The sequence below is a fragment of the Saimiri boliviensis genome, chromosome 7 (assembly GCF_048565385.1).
Source record: "Saimiri boliviensis isolate mSaiBol1 chromosome 7, mSaiBol1.pri, whole genome shotgun sequence".
NCBI lineage: Eukaryota > Metazoa > Chordata > Mammalia > Primates > Cebidae > Saimiri > Saimiri boliviensis.
Window position 1 is genome coordinate 94,391,430 of NC_133455.1, and position 16,681 is coordinate 94,408,110.

Consider the following 16,681-nt stretch of genomic DNA (forward strand, 5'->3'; position numbering starts at 1 on the left):
AGATGTCAGCCTGAACTCCCTTTATGAGGTGTCTCTTTGGATATACAGGAGCCATGGAGCTGCTTAAGGAGTCAGTCTGTCCCTTATAGGAGCTCAAGTGCTAAGCTGTGAGCTCCATTGTTCTGTTCAGATCTGCTGGCAGGTATGTTTAAGTTTGCTGCAGGGGAACCCATAACTGCCTTTTCCCCAGGTGCTTTGTCCTGGGAAGGTGGGGCTTTATTTATAAGTTCCCAATGTGCTGCTGTCTTTATTCAGAGATACCTTGCCCAGTGAGGAGGTAGCCTAGTCACAGTCTGCCAGCAGATGCATTGCTGAGCTGCTGTGGGCTGCACCCAGCTGCTGTGTGAACTTCCTTGTAGTTTTATTTACAGAGGTATAGTTAGAACTGCCTCAGTAATGGTGGTCTGCCTCAGTAATGGCAGACTGCCTCTGTAATAGTGAACTGCCTCAGTAGTGACAGATTGCCTTGGTAATGGCAGACTGCCTCAATAATGGTGGACTGCCTTAGTAGTGATGGACTGCTTCGGTAATGGTGGAAGCCCTTCCCCTGCAGAGCTGGACCATCCCAGGTCCAGCTGTGCTTGCTGCAAAACTCTCAATCCAGGGTGTTTCAGATTGCTGGCCTTTGTGGGGGTGGAATCTGCTGAACCAGATCATCTGGCTCCCTGTTTCAGGCCCCTTTTTTTCAGTTGAATGGGTGGCTGTGTCTCCCAGGTGTTTCAGGCGCCAGGTGAAATAGCCACACAGATTTGTGTGAGGTTTTGTGCAGAGATCCGCTGCACTGGCTGGAATAGCCATGCTGGAAACTCAGAGTGCTTTTCAGCTTGGGAACCTCCTGGTCTGTGGTCAGTAATAACTCATTTGGAAATGTGGTGATCACTCATCCTCTCCACTGTTCTCGCTGGGAACTGCACTCCAGAGCTATTCCTATTTGGCATCTTGGATCTGCCCCCTGTAATCTATTTTCTACATTAAAATTTCTTTTGTGGAAATGTTGTATGTTGTCTGCTTTCCTGACTGGGCCCACTTGTAACTGAAGTACTCCAATGCCATGGCTCTAATGGCCATAGGTTAAGTTGGAAACTGAAAGATATTAACATGTGTCCTTGGATTACTCAATGAAAATCATGGGGAAATTTTCTTCAGCTTTTGAATGAGAGCCTATGAAAGGAGAGCAGAAGAAAACAGAGAGGCAAAATTTGTATTAGACTCCAGAGGACAGCGGTGAGGTGGTATTGAGATATGCATAGAGGCAACCCTTTCTCAGAATATAAATATGATGATATTTATGTATGGTGGGTGTATATCAAGAAACTCTGCCCAGAGATAAAAGTTTCCACTGACTAAAAAGAACCTAAAAGTACTTTCAAAATGAATCGTTTAAATAAATCACATTGCTACCATGGTCAGAAATTCAATATAAACAATAGAAATATAAGCTATTGGTATAAATCTGCCTTCTATAAAATGTAAGTACATTTGAAAGTTAAACTTAAAAAAAGTTTACTTAAATTAAATATCCCACTTTCTGATTGTTTGTGATATTCTGTTTCATATGTAATAAGGTTGATAACATTTAAATCAGGAAAAACATTATGTCTGTTCTGGAACCACATGTCCTAGGGAGCACAATCACTCTTGCCTTTGGGTTTTTAAACCATGCTCCCAGAGTGAAGAATAGACACCTATGCTATGTGAATTTGGAGGATAAATGAGACTCAGAATTTGGGTATATTGCTTCAAGTTGCACACAACAAGGCCTTCTACTGCCATTTCATCCTTAAGAAGCAGGCCATTTGTTGTCACTGGCTAGTGTAACCATTTTAAAATTATTTTGTTTTTTACAGAATTGGAGTCAATGGAAGTTAAGAAGATTGGGAGAGGGGGAATAGGGATTGGATGTTAGCTGGAATTTAACTCATAGGTCATATAAATCAGGGAATAATAGAAAAATGAGAGGCCTGGCCCCAGGAAAGTATTGGGCTTTCCAAATATATTTTGACATAATTTAACTTTAGCCTAAGGTAAATAGAATCTACTTCAATTTATAGGCTTTTGAGAAACTTAGGGAGTCACATAAAAAGGAGACTAGGCTTAGTGCAAGAAATGGGGGTTGTAATAAATTATCTGAGTATTTGATTCACCTCTAAAAATTAGAATAATGGCTCATCTTTGTTACTAACCTTTAAAGTTGGATTTTGGTTGTGGTGACTAAATTATGTCTAAATTTTCAGGGAAGATGTACATTCTCAGAAAGATTACCTTGCTGTCACTTCATGTTAAATAACCTTATATATGTATTCTTACATATGTATTTTATTCTTATATACATATGTAAGAATATATAACATTAGAAGTGTTTATATAACATTAGCTGTATTAGAATATATCTCTCTCTACAGGAAGATTTCTATCTCTATCTATCATTATCTGTCTATCTGTCATCTTTGGATATTACTGATATTCAAAATGAGAAATTTTATCTTAGAACTTGATTGTAATTTAAAGCACCCAGTATTGCTTAGTGTGGTATGTGACCGATTAAGAAAAATGATAATGCAGTCTCATTTAAAATTTTGCTTTTAAAGGAAGAATGAGGTTAAGAAAGGGATTACAATTAAGAATACCATATTTAAAACTTGTCTTTAGGGAAATAATTTGACAATATGTAAAATATTCTAATATATATATATATTATATATATATGTTATGTATTAAATCAAAACAATGTTACATATATTTTCCATATGGGAAACTTCAATGCAACTATTTTACTATTTCTTTTATATGTATGAATATTTAGAATTCATACAGAGGCTCTGCAGCATTCAAATGTGATGAGAGCATTTTCTGTTTTTTTTTATCCTCCTTTATTTTCATTAAAACCTTAAGATGGCTGTAAAACAAGAATTGGTATCTATGATAGTTAAATCAACAAAAAGTTATCTCTTTCAAGAGAATGGATAATAGTATCCATTATGATAGTACTGTGGTTAGGAAATTAATGAAAGCTGTTTAAATTTTTAAAACAGTTACATTCATATTGTTGCTCAAGAGCCCTCTGGGGTGGGTACGGCAGATATTCATGAACTTCACCTTGTTTATAGCATGAAACACTGGGGACATTTTCTAGTTAGATGCAGAACTAAATAAAGCACATACATGTGCCTGTTTTCTCCATAAAATATCAGAATTTACTTTTAAATAGCCACCAAAATAAAAATACTCAGTATAGAAAAATTTGACAAAAACAATTCATTAAAAATAAATATTAATACTAATGGATTGAAAGAATAGCCGCTAAAACTATACAAGCTTAAGAGGGCAAATTTCTAAAAGCAAAATAATTTAAGGATAATTTGTAGTTGTTTATTTTATGAAAAATATACATCACTAAAATTTTATGCAAATGAGTAAAATATATGAAGACAACAAGTTCTTTTGGAGAAGAAGACAATACAATCATATCTAATAGGTGGTGACAGTACTTCTTATATGATAAATGCCATCTCCTTCCTAATAAAATTTTCTAAGGCAATAGCATTATTCATGCGATTACTAATACAACAAGATCTTAGACTATTCAATTTTCTTTAAAGTTGTAATTGATTAAAAGTAATGGCAAAATATACTTTTTCACCAATGTAATGTTTCAAATGCATTTTACCACTGTACATTTAATAAAGAGGAACTTCATTTTAGTTCTGAGCAGACAGCATTGGAATAGATTATAAAACAAAATAATCAAATGGAATAAAGTAATCAACATGTGGAAAAAGTTTATTTTAGTATGCTCTGCATTTTAACAAAGACAATTATAAATGGATAACTGATAAACTTGTCAGTAATTTCTGTTAGTATTTCGCACTATAATGACTTTGTGGAAATTTCTGTTTCTGTTGCAATCCTCAAGGTATCTCTTTTATTCTTTCACAGCATGATGAAAGAAACCTGTTATAATTTGGTGACAGTCACTTATTCATATGGATTAAGAATCTAGGTATAATAAATTTAACAGCTCTTTAATAAACTTAGTCTTTCTCTCTCTACACATAATAAATGGATTTTCTAGGCCTTAAAAACTGATTTATTTTTTTGTATAAGATTATTAAAATATGTATGATATGGAAACATTCTAGCTTTGTTCTTACCATAAGCTAAATGATAAAGATAAAACTCTGTTATATCATTATACTGAATAGAGATAGAAGATTTCCAATATCTTTAATAATGTTTTTATGAGTATTCAATAAAGGAGGTAACTTTTTGACTTTAGTAAGACATTTGTAATATTACATAGCATAATTTTGAGTCAATTTCTTTTAAAGACTTCAGTTTCAGATAAAAGACAAAATGCATGAGTGTTAAAAAGACAACCAAAACAAGAATACTTAGTAATTGTTGTGAATTCCTTAACTTTTAGTGAACATATTTTAAATGAATGCAAGCTGTATGATTATTTTAATTACTTAATTTTTATATCAGTCTTAATCGGATAGAAGAATTAGTGATCTTGGGAAGTAATAACTTACAGTAAACATTTTAGTATAGTCTCTTATCTATTCTTGGAATTTCACTGGTGAAATGATACTTGAATTCTAATTTTTACTTATGTTGTAACATCAGTATATTTCGTAATTTATTGTCCTTCAGTAGGGAAAGAACAGCTTTCATGCTCTTAGTACTTGAAAAGTTGGCATTTATAAATACAGAATGATGACTCATACAGTTAATTAAATCAAAGTTCTGTACACATTTAAAACTCAAGCAGACAGATTTTCCTATTGAAGAAATGATCCAATTTATGCAAAATGTGCAGCATGAGAAAGTATGCAGCAACACGTTTTAAATGTTATTTTTGCTTTGTGTAATTGGTGTACTATGATGAAAATAGAACAAAATATAATATTAAGCCAAGTTGCTCACATATTTCTTACTTTATCCCACAGGAACAAGTTACTGTCTGGATAGCAAGTAGAAGACTCAGAGTAGAAGAGATAAATTTTTTTTTAAAAAGTTTCTGGTTCTAGACCAACACCAACCCCAAATTAACCACAATTATAGAAGAGAAAACATTCATAATCATTATCTCCTAAGACTGAAAGAAGATGTTTCTGGCACTCTGAGATACTGTAGAAATACAGGATTGGAGATGTTCCTGAAATTTACAATTGCATTGGAAATTATTGAGTCAGACAAGATGATACCCTGTCAATTTTAATTTTTGTAAAATTGGCTTAGTAGAGTTACAATTATTCTCTCTTATACAAGTCATATTTCAAATGACATTGGGTCTGAATAGTTGTTAGCAATATTGCTTATGTTCATTTTCCTATTTGCTCAGATATTTTATTTGGTGCAGGATATTTTAATGCTTTTGCAATATTTTGTGCAAGAAAATGATATTAACTTTTTCACTTTTATAATTGTGGGATTAAGGAACAGAAATCTTAAGTAATAGAACAAAAACCAGTGATGTCAGTAACAAACTCACAACTAGTTAGGTCCTTTGATTCCTAACTCTAGTGACAAAAAGAAAAAAATTCTGTAGAAGTAATGGAAGTGCAATGATATTCAACAGAGACCACGGTGTTGTTGCTTTAAAATTTTTAAAACCTGCCTTGTGATTGGTTTATATGATAAATGACCTGAGGTTATTCATGCGGTAGGGCTATACCTCAGGCTTAGGGAAGTCTTTTGTCTTTTTATATCTTCTACACAGATAACCAAGTCAAAATCTTTAAAAGAATGTAGCGATGGTTGGAAAGTTTTTACTTGTTCTCATTTCCAGCTTTGCTTTCTTCTTCCCCTACTCAATACATAGAAAGATAAACATTTGGCTAGGCCCATAAACTCTAAGTTGTCTTCAAAACCATAGAGCAACACAGAAAAATAAAAACAACCCAATCCGAAAACAAGCTGGAGAAGACAGTAAGAAACATTAAATTTTTTTTTTCTGGGCCTGCTCACTCATTCCCATTAAGACTATCTTCTCTTTCTTAATAAGACAATTGGAAATTTTCTGTCAAGCTCTACTCAAGTGGTCCTGAACTTGTATTCATAGCTAATGTGCAATATTTCTTTACTAGAACTCTTAAAATAAGTTTTATGTTAGTGGTAACTTGCAAAATTTCAAGTACGGTGGGAAATGAAAAAGAGATCCAGAAGTAGTTGGTGCTGACTGGGAGTTGTATTATTGGACATTCTATTATTAAAATTTAATTTTAATGGAATCAAGGAGTGGGCAACATCAAAAGAAGAATGTTATTAAATTATAAGCTCCTTCAGCAGAGTGATTTAATACACTTATTTCACTCTTTGGCACAATTTATTTATTCCTACAATATAGATTTAGATGGGTATGGAAAATCAACAGTGCTTTTCATTTTATTCACCTTAATTTAGCTTTATTTTCAAGTGAATTTGGTCATAACCAACAAATCAGAAAAGAATAAAAGTATTCAATAATTTAAAGAAAAATCATCTCTACTTTCTGCACTTATATAGCATCATTCTTCACCATCATTCTCCATAAAGGAGAAACTCTTCTGTTTTTAAGTGCCTCTGAAAGGAAACAAATTCTGTGATCAGTTGCATGTGAGATTGTCTAAACATCTAGTATGTGTAGGAGATATGGCATTGGATCGCTGAGACCTTATGTTTCAAAAAGAAATATTAGAATACAGAGTCAGAAACTGTTCTTATCCTTGCATTTCCTTTCCTTCTTCATGTGTGCAGGATCAAATTAATTTAGTTGACAGGTGGGCAATACAAAAGGTACAGCTGCCGCAGTATGAAGAACTTTATCCATTGTCAAATTCCATTATTGTAGGTTCTTGCTAAACCCTTCCAGGTCTTTGCTGCAGTGTTTCTCCCAACTGACCTTTCTGTTCAAGTGAAAGTTCTATCCTAACATTTTAATTTGTTAGCCTTTTTGCCTATTTTTGTTTTGTTTTGGTCAAAATCCCAGAGTGACTTTAGATGAAAAAGCAAAGATAATTTGGGCTTAGGCTTTAGCGGAAATTAATGAAAACATACTAGACAAATGAACCTATACTATATCATTTACTTACCACTCTATCTCCACTCTAACACATTTGTATTTCCATTAACCTTTGCGTATCTCAGGCTTCCTGGCTAACTTTTCTGATGATGTTTATCATTCCAATGTCTGAAGAATATTTGCAAACATTCACTGCTCCCTTAGAATCAGTGAACACCATTGTGTCATTATTATTCCAAGAGTTACTAACTGTCTCCCTAGTTACGCTGACGGATATTCAGTCTTTATTTCCTTTGACCCTTTAGTCCTGATACTAATGTGTTGTCATTCTTAGGCCTTCCTGACTGTAACTTATTGTCTTCTCTATTCCTCTTCTGGAGTTCGCTGGACACTGAAAAGTGGAAAACATCTAGGGAACATCATGTTCTACTGGAAAGATTACTGGAATTAAAAATCAGTTTTGAGAATTTCAATTCAGGCTCCTTCACTTACTACATATTCCATCCTTAACAAATCCATTAGCCTTTCTTGGCTTTAATTTTCTTATATTTTTATTTATTTATTAATTATTTTGAGACAGTCTTGCTCTGTTGCCCAGGTTGGAAGGCAGTGGCAACACACAGCTCACTGCAACCTCCACCTCTGAGTTCAAACACTTCTCCTACCTTAGCCTTCTGAGTAGCTAGAATTATAGGTGTGCACCACCACACCCTGGTAAGTTTTGTATTTTTAGTAGAGAGAGGGTTTCACCATGTTGGCCAGGCTGGTCTTGAACTCCTGACCTCAAGTTGTCTGTCCATCTCAGCCTCCCAAAGTATCAGGATTACAGCTGTGGGCCACTGTGACTAACCAATTTTCTCATATTTAAAATTAAAAGAATGGTAATAACGTCTATCTTGCATAATTTTTCCATGAAATTCATATGAGTTATTATATGTAAAAAGGATCAAAAGTTGTAGTTTTGAATGGAAATTCTTTGTGGGCAATAAGGTACTCTAATAGATTGTAGTTGGTCAATAGTGATGAACAAATACATTTATAAATGGATTTTTAACTTTAAATGCTAATTATTTTATATTATAATGTCACTCAATAAACATGGAATACTTACTGGGTACAATGTACATGACTGTAAGTTGTAAATAATACAAGATGAATAAATGCTTCATTCCAAGGAGGTCACCAACATAGACATTCCTGAATACTAGAATTTAAAAGGACCATAGAGACTTTCTAATTTGGCCCCCTCATTTTGCATACATGAGAAATGAGAAATAGGGAAGTTATAAATTTTGCGATGTTAAAAAGCTATTAAGTAGTGAAATATGGACAATAAAATATAGAGGAAAAGACAAGCCTGTTTATAAATAATTTAAGTACACGGCAGAGGTGTGATGTAGGCTATGACAGAGGCACAAATGATGGTTCCATGGTTATATGAGATTCACATGGTATGTTAAAAAACCTGAACTGTAAAGTCCATTCCAGATTACCATTTACTATGTGACTTGAAAGTTACTTAAACACAGAGACTAAGTTTTTTAAATCTGTAAAAATGATAGAATAATTGCAATATTGTGTTACTGCAATATTGTGTTACTTGTTTAAATCTGTGGAATGCTACACCCTCATCACAAAAATAGAAACTACTATTATAAACACAATTTAATATAAAACACAATATCATAATAGTAGTTACTATTTTTGTGATGAGGGCGTAGCATTCCACAAATTTAAACAAGTAACAAATCAGATTTTATTATAAGCTTAATGTATGTATATATTTACGTATAAACACAGACACACACTCAGTATTCATTCCTTTTAAACTTAGTAAGTTCTGTTTTGTGTATGGTGTCCTACTGCAAACCTAGTAACAGTTGAAATATTCCTACTCACCAAGAGTTAGAAGGCAGCCTACTCATGACAGAAGAAAGCTTAGACCAGAGATTGAAAACTAGACCTCAGCTTGGTAAGAAACATATTTGACAGAGGGAAGGGAGATTAAAATGGAAGGGCAAGTGGTTCATCTCCCCTTCATAAGCAGAAGTATGTCTAGTTTGGTACATTCCTCGAACAGAAGTAAAAAAAAAACAAAAGTTCGATAGAAATGTGATGAAAATAAATCAGCTAAATGAGAAATGATGTTGAAATCAAGCCTCAACATTACATAACTTCAGTGGTGTAGTTCACAGTCAAGAAAGCCCAGCTTCCTAAAATTGGCAAAGTTATCTATCTTAAAGCTTTATGCAAACTCTGTTACAAAGTACAGTTTATTGTTCAACGAATAAGTGGCAATTTATTTTTCTATAGAAAAATATCATCTTTTCTTCCTCCTACAATTTTTTAATTCATATGGTTTGTAGGACATTAATTAAAATTATGCAGCTTTTAATTACAGTGGAGCAGAGAAATACGTAGATTCTTGCCGACTCTTGGCTTTGTAAACAAGAAATAAGTAGTTCTCAGAGAATTTTTTTTTTTTTTACAATTCTTTTTCTATCTGAATGACAAATTGTTCTCAAGAAATAGTTCTAGAAAGGATGCTTAGCAGATTAAAAATAGCAAATGATACATATGAGGTAAAATCATTAGAAGTTGGTAATGCATTGCATATAGTGTGTGAGAAATTTGTGATGCATTGCATACAGTGTGTGAGAAGTTTCAAAGATAACTTCCAATTTTTTGTTAAGTGACAGAGTCTTTCACTACTGCAGGAATCACTGGAGAAGTGAGTTTGGCTTCTGTAATAGTCAGATGCTTTTGGAACATCCACATGGACCTGTCAATTACATGGTTGGATACAGGACTTGACTCAGTAGAATGGGGAAGGGGAGAGAATGGATTAAATATGGGCAAAGAAGGGTAGCTGCAAATTATTTGGTATTCATACTTTGGAGAGGCTGTGTTCCTTCTTCTTAAATCTGGGCAGGGTCTCTGACTGCTTTGACAAGTAGAATATGCTGGAACTAATTCTGTGGCAGTTTCCAGGCCTAGAACGAAGGAAATTGGTAATTTCCCATTTCTCTTTTGAAATATTTTCTCAGGGGAATACAGCCGCTACATGAGAAGTCTGACATCCGAAGACTGCCATGCTATGAAGAAGCCTAACCTCCTTATGTGGAGAAAATATGAACAGAGGCCCAGCTTGCCTCCACTGTTCCAGCTACTCCTCTGCCCATGTGCCCAACATATGAGTCAAGAAGTCCTCTTGCCATTTCTCATTATGTAGTGATAGGAAATACAGGAAAACTGTCACCTAAGGCAATACAAAAAATAGGAGCTTCACCTACTGAATTGACAGATCTGTTTTAGGCATTTTCCAGGCAGAATGTCAAAAGTGCCAGCAGGTTTCGTTAGTTGCTAATAATAAAGTACAGAGAGAGAGCTATCATGTAAAGAAGTTATTATTCAATCTTCATGAGGTATTTAAAGGTAATATAAAGGAGCCAGGATTTGCTGAGATAGAAAATGAGACTATTTTTTATTCCCAGTCTCTTTTAGCAGTAGATTCTTGAAGTAAGACAGCACATGAGAGCAAAGATCAAGTCCAGGTGCTATTAGGAAAACAGTTTCCAGATAAAGATGAACCCAAAGGTATAATGAATGTGACTGTAAAACTCTTTGTTTTGAAGGTTCTCTTCTCAGCACTAAATTTAGTACACATATAATTTTTTAATGAATGAGCTGAAAGATCATAAATTATAAAGAAGTGCTTGGTGAACATCCTCTAACAAAAGAAAAGTGAATCACTGTGATCAGGGACAGAGGAGGAGAGCCATCTTAGCAGGCAGGAAGACTATTTGAAAGTGTCAAGGATGGATAGAAAGTTGGGGGAATCTTATGGTATTTATTTTCTTATGTAAGCATGAAGTGAAATCATCTGCTGAGATTGAGACAGGTAGCAATGGGTTGGAGTTAGTGGTGTGGAAAGGGTGATAAATGACCCAGACAGAATACAAAGAAAGCTGGTATTGAATGAAAAGATTAGAGAGGAAGTTTGAGATCAGTTTCTAATGGCTATTAGTGGAAAATCACTGAATATGCCTGTTTTGCATCCATTTTTGTTTACAGGTAAAGTGAATTCAGATACTTATTTTTTCTCCTTGATTACATAAAATATAAACATGATAATTTTTAGCAATGTAAAACCAATCTATTTTTTCCCAGTAGAGCTAAACAGGTTTTATAGCTTAATTAGGCTAGAGAGGAGTAATATTTCATCAACAATAATTTTCACTTATTGCCTCTAAAACTACTTATTCAAGAATATTTAAATGATATCTAGACAACATATCTAGATAACCACTGGAAGAAAAACTTTGAGAAGGATCACTATAATTATGATAATTTTTTATTTTTGTAGCATCCACTATTTGACAACATGTCGGTTTTATATTCTCTTTAAAAATAATGTCAGATATGCAAAAAAGAGGAACTTCAGCCAACAACTATTGAAAACCTAATAAAAGCTCAACTAAATGGGACCTGAGCGTGGAAAACCAGGTACATACTAGTGATGATAAAAATTATGGCAACTTTGAGGCTTCATTTTATTTACTCTTTTTAACTTCATGCAATAGATACTATTTTTATCTCCATAATACAAATGAAGATACTGAAGCTTATGGGAATAAGGAGTAACTTACCTGAGTTCCTAGAGGTAAAACTTAGAAAAATCCAATCTGCTTTGGTATACTCGAGTATCAGTAGTTCACCAGTTTCTTGCCTTTTCTCTGTATATAGATTTGGGAACTTAAAGGCAGGCACTTAGCCTGGTGAAATGATGGAAGGGGTCCTTAAAGTAGCCAATTCATGTGCCTGGAAAGAATGAGCTTTAGTGAGATAAGAGTGGCAGTGGGGAGGGAGCTGGTTTGGAACTAAGGCATAAATCAAGAAAATGTCTTTTTTTCCCAGGGAATAAAATGTAAGGTAGGGAGTAAAAGAAAATTAGGCCAGTAGCGACCAGATCAGAGCTTCAAATGTCATCGTAAGTAGCTTAGGTATGTTGTAAGCGAAAGTGAAAGTGACAACAATTAGGCATAAAAAGAAAAAAGAAGTAAAAGGCATCCAAATTTTAAAGGAAAGAAGTGAAATTATCTCTGTTCTCAGATGACATGATTATTTATATAGAAAATGATTTCACACACAGAAATACCTGTTAGAACTAACAAAGATAGCAAACTTACAGGATATAAAATCAAAGTACAAAAATCAGATGTGTTGATATACACCAAAACCAAACTTTATGAAAAGGACATTAGGAAAGCAACTCCATTTGCAATAATGCCAAAAAGAATAAAATTCTTAGAAATGAAAGTATCAAAAGACTTTTACACTGAAAATGACAAATCATTTATGAAAGAAATTTAAACAGACAGAAACAAATATCTTGTGTTTATTAAAGACTTGATATCGTTAAAATGTACATACTATCTAAAGCAATCTTCGGATCAAATGCAATCTCTATCAAAATCTCAATGGCATTTTTTGCAGAAGTGGCAAGTCCAATTCTAAAATTCATATAAAATCTCAAAGAACTCTAAATAGGCAAAACAATCTTTAGAATGAAAAATAAAGCTGGCAGCCTCACACTTCCTGACTTAAAAACATATTCAAAGTTATAATATTTAAAACAGTATGATACTGGCATAAAGACAGACATGTAGATCAACGGAACAGAAGAGACAGCCCGGAAAAACTCCTTACATATATAGTTAAACGATCATCAACAGGGGTCTCAGGACTACACAAGGGCAAAGGACAGTTTGTTCAAAAAATGATGATGGGAAAACTGGTTATTCACATGCTTAAAAATGAAATTGGACCCTTACCTTACATCATATATTAAAATTGATTCAAAATAGAATAGAGACCTAAACATATAACTTGAAATAATAAACATCCTTGGAAAATACACAGGAAAAAAGCCTCTTGATATTGGCCTTGGCAATGATTTTTTGGATATCACACCAAAGTTCATGCAACAGAAGCAAAAGCAGACAAATGGGACTACATCAAATTTAAAAAGTCCTTCACAGTAAAGAAAAAAATCAACAGAGTGCAAAGGCAACCTATGAAATAGGAGAAAGTATTTGCAAGTCATATACCTTACAAGGCATTTATATCCAGAATATAATAAGCCCCTACAACTTAATGGCAAAACAAAACAAATATCCAATTAGAAAATGGGCAAAGAATTTGCATAAACATTTCTCTAAAGAAGTTGTACAGATGATCAACAAGCACACGAAAGGATACTCAACATCACTAATCATCAGGAAAATGCAACTCAAAACCACAGTGAGACATCACTTTATATCCTTTAGGATGGTCACTTTGAAAAAACAAAACAAAAACAGAAAATAACCAGGGTTGGTAAGGATATGGAGAAATTCAACCCTTGTGCAGTGTTAGTGGAAATGTAAAATGGTGTAGCCATTATGAAAAACAGTATGAAAGTCTCTCAAAAAATTAAAAATAGAACTATGATCACGTATCACATAATGTTTTGGTTAACAATAGAACACATATACAATATTTGTTCCATACATTATAATATATTTTTTTACTGTATCTTTTCTGTTTTTATTTATTTTTAGACACACAAGTACTTACCATTGTGTTACAATTGCCTGCAGCACTCAGTATAGTAACATGCTGTAGAGGCTTGTAGTCTAGGAACAATAGGCTGTACCATATAAGCTAGATGCCTAGTAGGTGCTATCTAGGTTTGTGAAAACACACTGTTATGATGTTCTAACAATAACAAAATCCCCTAATTATGCATTTCTCAGAATGTATACCTGTCATAAAGTGATGCGTGACTCTACCATATGATTGAGAAATTCCACTTCTGGGTATATGTCCAAAAGAATTGAAAGCAGAATCTCAAAGAGATTTATTGCAGTATTATTCACAATAGCTAAGAGGTGGACACAACCCAAATGCCCATTGGTGAATACACAGTAAATACATACAATGCAATATTATTCAGCCTGAAAAAGAATTAAATCCTGTCCCATGCTACAACATGGATGAACCTTGTGGACATTATGCAAAGTGAAATAATTCCGTCCCCCAAAAACATATGCTTCAAGATTCCACTTCTATGAGGTATGTAATCAAACCCTTTGAAACTGAAAGTGGAATGGCAGTTGCGTGGGCTGGGGATGAGGGGAAAGGGCAGTTGTTACAGTGAGTTTCAATTTTGCAAGATAAAAATGTTCTAGAAATCTATTGCATAAGGTGGATATAGTTAGCCTTTTGTCTATTGTCTATTGTCCACTTAAAAATGGTTATGACAGTAAATTTTATATTATGTGCTGTTTACTACAAGTTTTTAAAAAGAAAAATCCTGGAGAAGACAAAGAAAGCAATAGTTTTGAAGGAAGGAGAGATGTGTCAGCAGAAATATTGCCAAAATGGACGAGACCTAGTTTTATTTCTCTTCTAAGGGATCTGTGAGCCACAAGGGGGCACAAAGACCCAGAGTACAAGCCAAGGAAGGGCAATGCTCAAATTCTATTCTCTATGTTCTCCATGTTTGTCTGAGGACAGAATACCAAAAAAAAAAGTGAAAATTGAAAATTTGAGTTATGTAATGCTGCATTTTATTAAAGTTTATTAACTTACAATATTATATTCATTGATAATAATTAAAATTGTAAAGTGACCAAAAAAGAGTTTTGTAAAGCTGTTTGCCAAGTCTGAGTTTTCATCATTTCCTAAAACAAAGAAAAAGTAAAATAATTCTGTTCACTTCAAAAACAAGAGATGATTCATGTTATCAGCATATAATGGCAAAATGATCCTGGGGAGAGTAATCATATTGTAGGGATCTGAGATAAAGAAAATTATAACATTAAAATTCGAAATGGAATATTAAATGTCCAAATTGCTAAATTTTTACTTCTAGGACAGTTATTTGAACTGAATTTTTAAAATTTGTATATATTTTTCCTTGATTCTATGGTTTAGAGCTTCTGCCTCCAGAGAGGTCTAAAATACAAACTTAACCATGTTACATCTCTGCCTAAAAGATCTGTACTAAATAGTACATAAAATTAAATTTTGAAAAATAATGTATAATTTTGATATGCTGTAGTTACACCCTCTACTACTTTGCAGTTCAATCTTTCATTTTCTAGAAAATTGCTATGTGTTAGTCCATTCTTACACTGCTACAAAGAAACACCTAAAGTTGGGTGATTTATAAGGAAAAGAAATTTGATTGGCTCATGGTTCTGCAAGCTTTATAGGAAGCATGGTGCTGGCTTCTGTTTCTGGTGAGGCCTCGAGAAGCTTCTCATCATTGCAAAGGTGAACGGGAATCAGCATGTCATGTGGATGAGCCAGAGCAAGAGAAAGAGAATTGTGAGTTCCCTAACTCTTTAAAACAACCAGATCTTCAGTGAACTAAGTGAGCAAGAATGCACTCATCACCAAGGAGATGGTGCTAAGCCATTCATGAGGGATCCACTCTTACGATTCAGAAACTTTCACCAGGCCCCACTTCACCTGGGGATTACATTTAAACATGAGATTTGGAGGGGACAAATATCCAAACCATATCATATTATTATACGCAAAACAGTAATTCTCTAAAGTACGGAACACATTTTTAGTTAACATGAACATATAATTGATTAGTTTTCCATAGGATTTTATTGTCATTGATATTGTTCTTGGCTCCTTATACAAGACAGACAAGGACTATGCTTTCTGAGCATCTGTATTCTAAGAGGACTGGAAAATGGGATAAACAAAATAATAAAATAGTAATACTAACTAGATAGTGATATCTTTCTCTTTTTCTTTCTTTTCTTTTTCTCTTATTTACTTATTTTTTTTGTTTTTTTCAGACTAAGTTTTGCTTAGTTGCCCAGGCTGGAGTGCAGTGGCACGATCTTGGCTCACTGCAACCTGTACAAGTGATTCTCCTGCCTCAGCCTCTCAAGTAGCTGGGTCTACAGGTGTGTGCCAACGCACCGGCTAATTTTGTATTTTTAGTAGAGATGGGGTTTCACCATGTTGGCCAAGCTGGTCTCGAACTCCTGATCTCGTGATCTGCCTGCTTCGGCCTCCCAAAGTGCTGGGATCACACGTGTGAGCCACTGCACCTGGCCTTTTTCTTTTATATTATCAAGAAAACATACATACTTTCACAGGAGATGGCAGTGTATAGTGTCACCAACTATCATTCCAGTGATCGCTCATCCCAGCACACACCTGTGTCCAGCACAAATTGAGGAGTTTCCCAACAACGTTCCCACTCATGGCTTATGGGTATTTTGGATCATTGTATACACACAGAATAGTTAGATATGGACCATGCAAAGTGTGAATCTTTCTTGTTAGACAGCAGTTGAGGCCTGGTGTAGATGGAGTAAGAGTTCTCTAGTTCTAAAAAGATAACCATCTGGAGGAGATTATTCAGATGTTAAAAGAGTGTACCAAATGTAATATGTATAAAACTGAGTTCCTATTATTTCCTCCAAATTTTTTCTTCTTGTGAGTCTTCCTAATCTTACTTAATGGAAATTCTATCTTTCAGGCCAGAAGCTGTACATTTATCTTGACTCTTCTATCTTACACTCATCCCACCAGCAAATTCAAATATTTCATCTATTTTAAAATAGATTCAGACACTGATCACTTCTAACCGCCTCCTGTGCT

At 34.1% G+C, this 16,681-nt stretch overlaps 1 long non-coding RNA gene across 2 annotated transcripts in view; it reads right to left on the reverse strand.

Annotated features, from left to right (window-relative positions):
* The window catches only part of LOC141585164 (uncharacterized), a 458,381-nt gene that overhangs the window by 40,622 nt on the left and 401,078 nt on the right, over window positions 1–16,681 (reverse strand). Inside the window, exon 6 of one of the 2 annotated variants that reach the window (XR_012518531.1) lies at window positions 11,583–11,824. The exons of the other annotated variant lie outside the window; for it this stretch is intronic. This is a non-coding gene — a long non-coding RNA (uncharacterized LOC141585164). Of the gene's footprint in view, window positions 1–11,582; window positions 11,825–16,681 lie in introns of those variants that run through there. 2 annotated transcript variants of the gene reach the window in all.